This window comes from Lipotes vexillifer, unplaced genomic scaffold (genome assembly GCF_000442215.2).
Source record: "Lipotes vexillifer unplaced genomic scaffold, Lipotes_vexillifer_v1.1 scaffold1187, whole genome shotgun sequence".
NCBI lineage: Eukaryota > Metazoa > Chordata > Mammalia > Artiodactyla > Lipotidae > Lipotes > Lipotes vexillifer.
The window spans coordinates 1,471,925-1,484,597 of NW_006776226.1; the positions used below are offsets into that span (position 1 = coordinate 1,471,925).

General features: G+C 38.3%; 1 long non-coding RNA gene across 1 annotated transcript in view; it reads right to left on the reverse strand.

Moving 5' to 3' along the window:
- LOC103076246 (uncharacterized) overlaps positions 1–2,269 on the reverse strand; it is an 11,583-nt gene extending 9,314 nt beyond the window's left edge. Inside the window, exon 1 of the long non-coding RNA XR_456948.1 lies at positions 2,204–2,269. This is a non-coding gene — a long non-coding RNA (uncharacterized LOC103076246). The remainder of the gene's footprint in view (positions 1–2,203) is intronic.
- Positions 2,270–12,673: the final 10,404 nt, after the last annotated feature.

Here is a 12,673-nt window from a genome sequence, read left to right on the forward strand (position 1 = left end):
AAAAAAAAAAAAAAAAAAAAAAAAAAAAAGCCAATATCTAGAATACAGAAGGATCTTCTGAGAATCAACAACAACAACAAAAAAGCCAATTCCAACACTTTTCATGGGCAAGGATAAGGATACACAACTTACAGAAGAAGAAATTTAAAAATTTAACAAGCATACAAGGAAATGCCCAAACTCGATGGTTATCAGAAAAACATTAATTAAAATGATAAGGCAATATCTCTCTATACCTACTACCCTGGCAAAAATTAGAGAACAGAAAATTGGAGAACAATGTAAAACATTGCTAGGAATGTGGGAACATACGAAACCTCTTTCTCCACAGGAGGGAGTGTTGGATGCTGCAAGCAACATGGAGAGCCATCTGGCACTACCTGAAAAACTGGGGATATGCATAAGCTATTACCCAGCGATTCCTACTCTCAGAGAAATCCACAAGCAAACATGGTCAAGGTTGCTCCTTGCAGCACTGTTTGTTTGAGGGAGAAGTTAGAGGACATCAGTGGAAAAAATGAGTAGATAAAAAATACTGGGTGGGCTCCATGCAGCTGCATTGTCCAAAATAGGAGCCATTAGTCAGATATGGTTAATTATTTTATTTATTTTAAAATTTGTATTTAATTTTACTTGACTTGAATTTAAACTTAAATCAAGTAAAGTTAAATAAAATTAAAAATTCAGTTCTTCAGTCACACTAGCTACATTTTAAGTGCTCAGTAGCCACATGCAGCCAGTGACTACTATTTTGGATAGTACAGATATAAAACAGTTCCATCATCAAAGAAAGTTCTATTCAACAGTGCTGTTGTGGGAAAGTACACAGCAGTTAGGAGAAATGGATTAAAGGTTCGCATAGCAATACAGATCGTTCTTAAAAGCATAGTACCTAAGAAAATAATTTGAAACACAATCAGGTACATTACATGAAATCATTTGTAAGAGTAAAAATGTGCAGAGAAAATAATAATACATATTAACCAAGTTAAATCACTTAAATAAAACATACATATTAACTCAAACTGATGGTTTCATGGAGTTGGAGTAGAGTACAGGGACAAAAGGAAAGAAATGAGCCCACCCATACAGATTTTAGAGCTGAGAGGAATTTTAGATTATCAAGTACATACCCTCATTGTGTTTGTCTTTCTCGGTAAAATTACTATATGAATAAAACGTGATTCCTACACCAAGTAGTATATAGTTCATCTGGGACATGAATTAAATGCCCAAAGACAAGTAATACAAAAATTAAAAGACTTTGATAAGCACCTAAGAAAAAGAGGGATACAGGAATGCAAAGGTGTGAGAGATCAGGAATGATGTGGGGAAGAGGTGATACTGCAGATGGGCCTTGAAGATGGTGGAGGGGAATGAGGAAATGGAACAATAGCAGGCTTGCACGAAGGAATGGTAGTAAAAAACCACGAAGTGGAAGGAATGGTAGAGAATCAGAAATGAGGTCAGCAAAGGAGACTGGACCAAAAAGAGCTGGCGTGGCACAATAGATACCATGTAACCATATTGCATAGTTCCCCTGGGAAAGTCTGGGTTCAGGTTCACCGCCTCAGAGTAATTATTAATGCACCCTTTTCACTCTCAAGGTGTCCCAGTTCAGACTATAAAATATATATATATATATATATATATATATATTATCCTACATATAGAGAGAAGTAGGCTGATAAAATACTGGAGGAGAGGTATTAAGGGCTTCCTGGTTACATACTGATTTGATACATCATATATTTGAATAAGTATTTCTCAGATGTTGTCATTATAAATACAGAAACAAAATTAAAAGGTGCACTTTTGGAGAAATAACTTTTTCTATAATCTTTAGAAGTGATGAGCTGGTCTGTAGGAAAAATAAAATAATTTAAATAAAAAATTTTGTATGTGCTTCAAGATAACGGCCTGACATGAAACACCTCATCAACGTCTCTGTAACAGAGAATTAGGCTCTAATAAAGCCGACTGGAATTTTCACCTAATACTACGAGGTTGTTAGACACTAACACTAAAGTCACTCTAGCTGGAGCAAACCTCACCGTAGGTGGTAGCAAGTTAAAACAGCCACATGTATCCTGTTACATATTTGTAAGAACACAGAGAAAAATTCAATTAGGAAAACTCAATTACAATCAGAGTGTGTTGAATGTTTTGATTACTAAAAATAAGTTGCTAAAAGCACAATTACCTCAATTTTGGTTAAGAGGTCTTGCAGTTCTCCTGATTCATTCATTGACAAAATTTTCTCAGCACCCTATTAACAAGAGAGGGTAGGGGAGAAAGAAAATCCATTTTGTTAGTATTTGAGAAAACAAAGTTCTAGCCAGGAAAGTTTAACTCACAAAATACTGAACAGGGGTTTTCCCTTCAGATCTAAGTAAACTCAGAACCGGGAGGCCAAAGAGGACAGGAAATTTCTCTTTCCTTTCACATACTCTCCCATCTAGTAAGGCTAACTGTGGGCAAAAGGAGGACTGCCAACAGAAGGTGAGCACTGGGAAGTCCATCCATGCCTGTCAGATGAAGTCCAGAGATGGAAGGTTCCAGCACACCCTTCAGAGCTGTTCAGGGAGCCTAAGCCAGCCACCTGGGAAAGGAAGCCTCTGAGCAAATCCCCAGCCTGGGCTGCCTCTGCCCTATTCCAGGCAGTCCTGGACATGCCCTCCTCAAAATCCTTAGAATCCATGTCCTTAAGGACATGCCCTCATTAATGCTATTAAGATAACAGCAGCTAATAATAATGATAATAATAATAAAATTAATAACCACCCACAGTAATTAAGCACATATTAGGAGCTAGGCATCCAACATCATTTAATTTGATGTGCTAGGCTCACTTAATGGTAGAAATTGAGCCTCAGTGAGATTAAATAACAATTGCAAGGTCACCCAGAGAGAAAGCAGAGTGGGAATTTGAACACAGACTGGGGAATTACTCCAGAGTCAATGGAGTAAAACTCTACTTGAAAATGAGAACCTGGGCTTCCCTCATGGCGCAGTGGTTGAGAGTCCACCTGCCCATGCAGGGGACGCAGGTTCGTGCCCCGGTCCGGGAAGATCCCACATACCGCGGAACGGCTGGGCCCGGAGCCTGTGCTCCGCAACGGGAGAGGCCACAACAGTGAGAGGCCCGCGTACCGCAAAAAAAAAAAAAAAAAAAAAAAAACGCAAGAGAGGAGATACAGGGATATATGTATATGTATAGCTGATTCACTTTGTTATAAAGCAGAAACTAACACACCATTCTAATGCAATTATACTTCAATAAAGATGTTTTAAAAAAAAAACTTTACTGTGAAAATGAGAACTGGGATGATGTACGCACTTTCCAACAAACTAATCATGTTTCTTTGAACAACCCCATTTTCCTTTCCTTTCCAGCCTCTTCTTACCTTCTCCCACTCTACTTCTCAACATGCAGACATAGAGGCCATAGAAAGAAGAAGTTATTCTTTCTCTTTGTTTTTCTTTTAAAGAAAACAGACATTTATTTTTCACAGTTCTAGAGGTGGGAAGTCCAAGATTAGGGTGCCAGCATGGTCTGGTTCTTTTTTTTTCTATAACATCTTTATTGAGGTATAATTGCTTTACAGTGGTATGTAAGTTTCTACTGTATAACAAAGTGAATCAGCTATCGGTATACATGTATCCCCTCCCTCTTGCATCTCCCTCTCACCCTCCCTATCTCACCCCCTCTAGGTGGTCACAAAGCACCAAGCTAATCTCTCTGTGTTATGTGGCTGCTTCCCACTAGCTATCTATTTTACATTTGGTAGTGTATATATGTCCATGCCACTCTCTCACTTCGTCCCAGCTTGCCCTTCCCCCACCCCGTGTGCTCAAGTCCATTCTCTACGTCTGCGTCTTTACTCCCATCCTGCCCCTAGGTTCTTCAGAAACTGTTTTTTTTTTAGATGCCATATAAATGTGTTAGCATTTGGTATTTGTTTTTCTCTTTCTGACTTAATTCACTCTGTATTACAGACTCTAGGTCCAACCACCTCACTACAAAAAAATCAATTCCGTTTCTTTTTATGGCTGACTAATATTCCATTGTATATATGTGCCACGTCTTCTTTATCCATTCATCTGTCGATGGACACTTAGGTTGCTTCCATGTGCTGGCTATTGTAAATAGAGCTGCAATGAACATTGTGGTACATGACTCTTTTTGAATTATGGTTTTCTCAGGGTATATGCCCATGAGTGGTAATGCTGGGTCATATGGTAGTTCTATTTTCAGTTTTTTAAGGAACCTCCATACTGTTCTCCATAGTGGCTGTATCAATTTACATTACCACCAACAGTGAAGGAGGGTTCCCTTTTCTCCACACCCTCTCCAGCATTTATTGTTTCTAGATTTTTTGATGATGGCCATTCTGACTGGTGTGAGGTGATACCTCATTGTAGTTTTGATTTGCATTTCTCTAATGATTAGTGATGTTGAGCATCCTTTCATGTGTTTGTTGGCAATCTGTATATCTTCTTTGGAGAAATGTCTATTTAGGTCTTCTGCCCATTTTTGGATTGGATTATTTGTTTCTCTGATATTGAGCAGCATAAGCTGCTTGTATATTTTGGAGATTAATCCTTTGAGAGTTGCTCTGTTTGCAAACATTTTCTCCCATTCTGAGGGTTGTCTTTTCGTCTTGTTTGTGCTTTCCTTTGCTGTGCAAACTTTTAAGTTTCATTAGGTCCCATTTGTTTATTTTTGTTTGTATTTGCATCACTCTAGGAGGCGGGTCAAAAAGGATCTTGCTGTGATTTATGTCATAGAGTGTTCTTCCTAAGTTTTCCTGTAAGAGTTTTATAGTGTCTGGCCTTCCATTTAGGTCTTTAATCCATTTTGAGTTTATTTTTGTGTATGGTGTTAGGGAGTGTTCTAATTTTATTCTTTTACATGTAGCTCTCCAGTTTTCCCAGCACCACTTATTGAAGAGGGTGTCTTTTTTCCATTGTACGTTCTTGCCTCCTTTGTTGTAAATTAGGTGGACTATAGGTGCATGGGTTTATCTCTGGGCTTTCTAACCTGTTCCATTGATCTACATTTCTGTTTTTCTGCCAGTACCATACTGTCTTGATTACTGTAGCTTGGTAGTATAGTCTGAAGTCTGGGAGCCTGATTACTCCAGCTCTGTTTTTCTTTCTCAAGAATTGCTTTGGCTATTCGGGGTCTTTTATGTTTCCATACAAATTGTGAAATTTTTTTTTCTTGTTCTGTGAAAAATGCCACTGGTAGTCTGATAGGGATTGCATTGAATCTGTAGATTGCTTTGGGTAGTAGAGTCATTTTCACAGTGTTGCTTCTTCCAATCCAAGAACATGGTACATCTCTCCATCTGTTGTATCATCTTTAATTTCTTTCATCAGTGTCTCATAATTTTCTGCATACAGGATTTTTGTCTCCTTAGGTAGATTTATTCCTAGGTATTTTATTCTTTTTGTTGCAATGGTAAATTGGAGTGTTTCCTTAATTTCTCTTTCATATTTTTCATCATTAGTGTATAGGAATGCAAGAGTTTCTCTGCATTAATTATGTATCCTGCTACTTTACTAAATTCATTGATTAGCTCTAGTAGTTTTCTGGTAGCATCTTTAGGATACTCTATGTATAGTATCATGTCATCTGCAAACAGTGACAGTTTTACTTCTTTTCTGATATGGATTCCTTCTCTTTCTTTTTCTTTTCTGATTGCTGTGGCTAAAAGTTCCAAAACTACACTGAATAATAGTGGTGAGAGTGGACAACCTTGTCTTTTTCCTGATCTTAGTGGAAATGGTTTCAGTTTTTCACCATTGAGAACGATGTTGGCCTTTATTACATTGAGGTAAGTTCCCTCTATGCCTACTTTCTGGAGGGTTTTTATTATAAATGGGTGTTGAATTTTGTTGAAAGCTTTTTCTGCATCTATTGAGATGATCATATGGTTTTTCTCCTTCAATTTGTTAATATGGTGTATCACATTGATTGATTTGCATATATTGAAGAATCCTTGCATTCCTGGGATAAACCTCACTTAATCATGGTGTATAATCCTTTTAATGTGCTGTTGGAATCTATTTCCTAGTATTCTGTTGAGGATTTTTGCTTCTATGTTCATCAGTGACATTGGGCTCTAGTATTCTTTCTTTCTGTCATCTTTGTCTGGTTTTGGTATCAGAGTGATGGTGGCCTCATAGAATGAATTTGGGAGTGTTCCTCCCTCTACTATATTTTGGAAGAGTTTGAGAAGGATAGGTGTTAGCTCTTCTCTAAATGTTTGATAGAATTTTCCTGTGAAGCCATCTGGTCCAGGGCTTTTGTTTGTTGGAAGATTTTTAATCACAGTTTCAATTTCAGTGCTTGTGATTGTTCTGTTTATATTTTCTATTTCTTCCTGGTTCAGCCTCGGAAAGTTGTGCTTGTCTAAGAATTTGTCCATTTCTTCCAGATTGTCCATTTCATTAGCATATAGTTGCTTGTAGTAATCTCATGATCCTTTGTATTTCTGCAGTGTCACTTGGTACCTTTTCTTTTTCATTCCTAATTCTATTGATTTGAGTCTTCTCATTTATTTTCTTGATGAGTCTGGCTAATGGTTTATCAATTTTGTTTATCTTCTCAAAGAACCAGCTTTTAGCTTTATTGATCTTTGCTATCGTTTCCTTCATTCCTTTTTCATTTATTTCTGATCTGATCTTTATGATATCTTTCCTTCTGCTAACTTAGGGTTTTTTTAATTCTTCTTTCTCTAATTACTTTAGGTTTAAGGTTAGGTGACTTATTTGAGATTTTTCTTGTTTCTTGATGTAGGATTGTATTACTGTGAACTTCCCTCTTAGAACTGTTTTTGCTGCATCCCATAGGTTTTGGGTCATCGTGTTTTCATTGTCATTTGTTTGCAGGTATTTTTTGATTTCCTCTTTGATTTCTTCAGTGACCTCTTTGTTCTTTAGTAGTGTATTGTTTAGCCTCCATGTATTTCTATTCTTTACAGATTTTTTTCCTGTAATTGATATCTAGTCTTATAGTATTGTGGACAGAAAACATACTGGATACGATTTCAATTTTCTTAAATATACCAAGGCTTGATTTGTGCCCCAGATGTGATCTATCCTGGAGACTGTTCCATGAGCACTTGAGAAGAAGGTGTATTCTGTTGTTTTTGGATGGAATGTCCTATAAATATCAATTAAGTCCATCTTGTTTAATGTGTCATTTAAACCTTGTGTTTCCTTATTTATTTTCATTTTGGATGATCTGTCCAGTGATGAAAGTGGGAATGTTAAAGTCCCCTACTATTACTGTGTTACTGTCGATTTCCCCTTTTATGGTTGTTAGCATTTGCCTTCTGTATTGAGGTGCTCCTATGTTGGGTGCATAAATATTTACAATTGTTATATCTTCTTCTTGGATCAATCCCTTGATCATTATGTAGTGTCCTTCTTTGTCTCTTGTAATAGTCTTTATTTTAAAGTCTATTTTGTCTGATATGAGAATTGCTACTCCAGCTTACTTTTGAATTCCATTCACATGGAATATCTTTTTTCATTCCCTCACTTTCAGTCTGTATGCGTCCCTGGGTCTGATGTGGGTCTCTTGTAGACAGCATATATACGGGTCTTGTTTTTGTATCCATTCAGCCAGTCTATGTCTTTTGGTTGGAGCATCTATTCCATTTACATTTAAGGTAGTTATCGATATGTATGTTCCTATTACCATTTTCTTAATTGTTTTGGGTTTGTTACTGCTCTTTTCCTTCTCTTATGTTTCCTGCCTAGAGAAGTTCCTTTAGCATTTGTTGTAAACCTGGTTTGGTGGTGCTGAATTCTCTTAGCTTCTGCTTGTTTGTAAAGGTTTTAATTTCTCCATCGAATCTCAATGAGATATTTGCTGGGTAGACTAATCTTGGTTGTAGGTTTTTGTCTTTCATCACTTTAAATATGTCCTGCCACTCCCTTTAGGCTTGCCAAGTTTCTGCTGAAAGATCAGCTGTTAACCTTATGGGGGTTCCCTTGTATGTTATTTGTTGCTTTTCCCTTGCTGCTTTTAATATTTTTTCTTTGTATTTAATTTTTGATAGTTTGATTAATATGTGTCTTGGCATGTTTCTCCTTGGATTTATCCTGTATGGGAGTCTCTGCACTTCCTGGACTTGATTGACTATTTCCTTTCCCATATTAGGGAAGTTCTCAACTATAATCTCTTCAAATATTTTCTCAGTCCCTTTGTTTTTCTCTTCTTCTTCTGGGACCCCTATAATTCGAATGCTGGTGCATTTAATGTTGTCCCAAAGGTCTCTGAGACTGTCCTCAATTCTTTTCATTTTTTGTTTTTATTCTACTCTATGGTAGTTATTTCCACTATTTTAATCTTCCAGGTCACTTATCCGTTCTTCTGCCTCAGTTATTCTGCTATTGACTCCATCTAGAGAATTTTTAATTTCACTTATTGTGTTTCTCATCATTGTTTGTTTGCTCTTTAGTTCTTCTATGTCCTTGTTAAACGTTTCTTGTATTTTCTCCAATCTATTTCCAAGATTTTGGATCCATATTACTGTCGTTACTCTGAATTCTTTTTCTGGTAGACTGCCTATTTTCTCTTCATTTGTTTGGTCTCGTGCATTTTTACCTTGGTGCTTTATCTGCTGTATATTTCTCTGTTTTCTCATTTTGCTTACCTTACTGTGTTTGGGGTCTCCTTTTCACAGGCTGCAGGTTTGTAGTTCCCATTGTTTTTGGTGTCTGCCCCCAGTGGGTAAGATTGATTCAGTGGGTTTTGTAGGCTTCCTGGTGAGAGGACAAGTGCCTGTGTTCTGGTGGATGAGGCTGGATCTTATCTTTCTGGTGGGCAGGACTGCATCTAGTGGTGTGTTTTGGGGTGTCTGTGAACTTAATATGATTTTAGGCAGCCTCTCTGCTAATGGATGGGATTGTGTTCCTGTCTTGCTAGTTCTTTGGCATAGGGTGTTCAGCACTGTAGCATGCTGGTCGTTGAGTGGAGCTGGGTCTTAGCATTGAGATGGAGATCTCTGGGTGAGCTTTCGCCATTTGGTATTGCATGGGGCTGGGAGGTCTCTGGTGGGCCAATGTTCTAAACCTAGCTCTCCCACCTCAGAGTCTCAGGCCTGACATCTGGCCCAAAGCACCAAGACACTGTCAGCCATACGGCTTAGGCTTATAAAAATGCATCAAGCATCCACTGCATAGAAGTCTGATTTTCTCCTGTTGTAATTCACTTTCCAGTCCTTGCAGATTAGCTGTATTAGGTCACTCTTCTGACGCTCAGCAAGGCTGCTCACCACTCCAGTCAGCAGCTCATTTCCCCAAAGTTATTATTTCTAATCAAAGGCAGAGACCACATCTGCCTTTTTCACATCATATCCCTGGCAAATAGGTGTGGAATCCATTTTTGATCAATCAACAAGACAAACAGAAATATCATCACATAAAAAATACTTCTTGGATTTCTCTTTGTGCTGGGTAGGGTGGAAAACACAAAGACTAATTTAAAAAATAAAAAGGCCCTAGTGTTAGGAGATTACAATATGCTTTTATGTAAACACACAACCAAGTAACCCACAATGTAGAATGGGAAATAACTGCCAAATGTTAATGATGCGGAAAAGATGAGCCAGGAGATCACAGCAGGGAGGAAAAAAGATCTGCTTATGGAAAAGACTTTCTGATGTTGGTAGCATTTGATCTGGACCTTGAAGATTAAGTGAGGTTTCTAAGGGTAGGCAAGTGTGGCAGAGATGTACAGGAGCCTTTAGTTTCATTTACTTCAGTTTATTTTACATAAGTCAGACCATCTTAATCACCATCAGGAATGTCAACTTGATAAATCAACAAAGTACAATGAATGAATAAACAGGGTTACCGAGAACACATGTAGCTCTATGAGGCAAGTTATATTCTTTCATTTGTCGGTGGTTTTGCCAGGAATACAGACATGAGAACAAAGTAAGGAAAGCACAAACATTAAAGCCTAAAGTGCAATAACTGGTAATATTTTACTTTTGCTACATTCTATTTCTTTTATGAGTTAGCTAAGCTAAAATGGGGGAAGCCCCAGGGAATTTGGTATGTGAACTAAGCAGTAAGGAGAATATGTGGCTCATTTTTCTTCAGAGAAAATGTACCCCAGTGACTCCAAAGAATATGAATGTACCAGCACAGCTATCATACATCTGCTTCCCAGATCTTTTCTTACCTTAGCAGGGTGCCTTAGTTCACTGTTTAGAATACCATGCACAGGCCAGGAAAGGACTATCACACTACCCATAGATATATGAAATTTGCTCTCCTCAGCCAGATCATTCCAGCACCATCAGTACCATGGGAGCAGATTCCACGTTTCAGGAGAAACTCAGGCTCTGCTCACATCAAGCAATGTAACTAAAGGCCTGAGAGTCGATGCTCTTGGAGACACCTGGGTGCCGAGTGCACAGGTGGTGGACCAAGTGCTTAAGATGGGAAAAGACTCCGCTCTCTAACAAAGAACTGGGAGCTGAGTATCTCCATCCCTCTCACTGGGGCTACTCAATGTGGCTTCCACCCACAGGTCCACGTGGTCGGTCCTCAGCTGGTTTCCTGGGGAGGAGCCCTCTGGTTCCTGTGCTACGGACTGAGCAGATACAATAGCCAAAATCCCTTGCTTCTCCATGGGGTTCCACATCCCCACCCTCCACCTAATCTTGTCCTTGCTGAACCTAAGTGTGAGATCCTACAGGGAGGACAAGGAAATCAGATGGTGTCCTCTCTGCTCTTGGGGAGCAGCAGCAGGATGGGGATCTCAGCCTAGTCGGCAAGTTTTAGGGAAAACTTAGATTCCTCCCATCCTGAGACTTGAGACGTTTACCAGGGTAACTCCCAACCTGACCTGTCTGCACTGCATTTACATATTCAAAAGATCTTATTCCCTGCAGTTTTCTGTCAAAAGCTTTCCAATTATTACTTGGCCTATAATGAAACTCTTGTGTCCACAAAAGGGAGTATATTTCCTTAAGTATCAACATTCTTAGGAAATAATACTTTCCTGGCTGGTATTTGGCTAAGAATGCCACATATGAGTTTGTTACTTTTAAAATATAACTCCACATCCAATTCCATGCAAGTGGAAATTAATTAATCATTCTATTACTTGGCACAGTTTACCAAGACTGACCAGATATCTATGGAAGTATTTCTAGTATATTTTTCAATTAATTTAGAATAATTTTTTTCTGAAAATTAATACCTTCCTGAAAATAATGAATAATAGTGATGTGTTAAGTGGTTTACAGATATTGGCTCTTTTAATCTTCAGTGAGAGTTAAGTATTATAATTACAATTTTTGAAATGAAAAAACTACATTTCTCCAAAGAAGACATACAGATGGCCAACAAACACATGAAAAGTTGCTCAACATCACTAATTATTAAAGAAATGCAAATCAAAACTACAGTGAGGTATCACCTCAAACCAGTCAGAATGGCCAATATCAAAAAATCTACAAACAAAAAATGCTGGAGAGGGTGTGGAGAAAAGGGAACCCCCATGCACTACTGGTGGGAATGTAAATTGATACAGCCACTATGGAGAACTGTATGGAGATTCCTTAAAAAGCTAAAAATAGGGCTTCCCTGGTGGCGCAGTGGCTGAGAGTCCACCTGCCGATGCAGGGGACACGGGTTTGTGCCCTGGTCCAGGAAGATCACACATGCCACGGAGCGGCTGGGCCCGTGAGCCATGGCCGCTGAGCCTGCACGTCCGGAGCCTGTGCTCTGCAACGGGAGAGGCCACAACAGTGAGAGGCCTGCGTACAGCCAAAAAAAAACACAAGAAAACAACAAAAAAACTAAATATAAAACTGCCATACGACCCAGAAATCCCACTACTAGGCATATACCCAGAGAAAACCATAAATCAAAAAGACACATGCACCTCGGTGTTCACTGCAGCACTATTTACAATAGCCAGGTCATGGAAGCAACCCTAAATGTCCATCAAGAAAGGAATGGATAAAGAAGATGTGGTATATATATATATATATATATATATATATATATATATATATATGATGTGGAATATATATACAATGGACTATTACTTGGCCATAAAAAGGAACAAAACTGGGTCACTTGTAGAGACATGGATGGACCTAGAGACTGTCAAACAGAGTGAAGTCAGAAAAAGAAAAACAAATATCGTATATTAATGCATATAAGTGGAATCTGAAAAAAATTGGTACAGATGATCTTGTTTACAAAGCAGAAATAGAGACACAGATGTAGAGAATAAACATACGGATACCAACGGGGAAGGTGGGGGGTGGGATGAATTGGGAGATTGGGATTGACATATATACTATTGATACTATGTATAAAATAGATAACTAATGAGAACTGACTGTATAGCACAGGGAACTCTACTCAGTGCTCTGTGGTGACCTAAATGAGAAGGAAATCCAAAAATGAGGGGATATATGTATATGTATAGCTGATTCCATTTGCTGGCAGTATAAACTAACACAATATTGTAAAGCAACAATACCCAATAAAAATTAAAAAAAAAAAAAGAAAAGAAAAAACTAAAATTTGAAGAGAATAAGGAAGGTACACCAGGTCTTTCAGTTAATCAATACAAGGCCTGGACAGATCTTGAATTCAGGTCACGCTGACTCCAAAACCCACA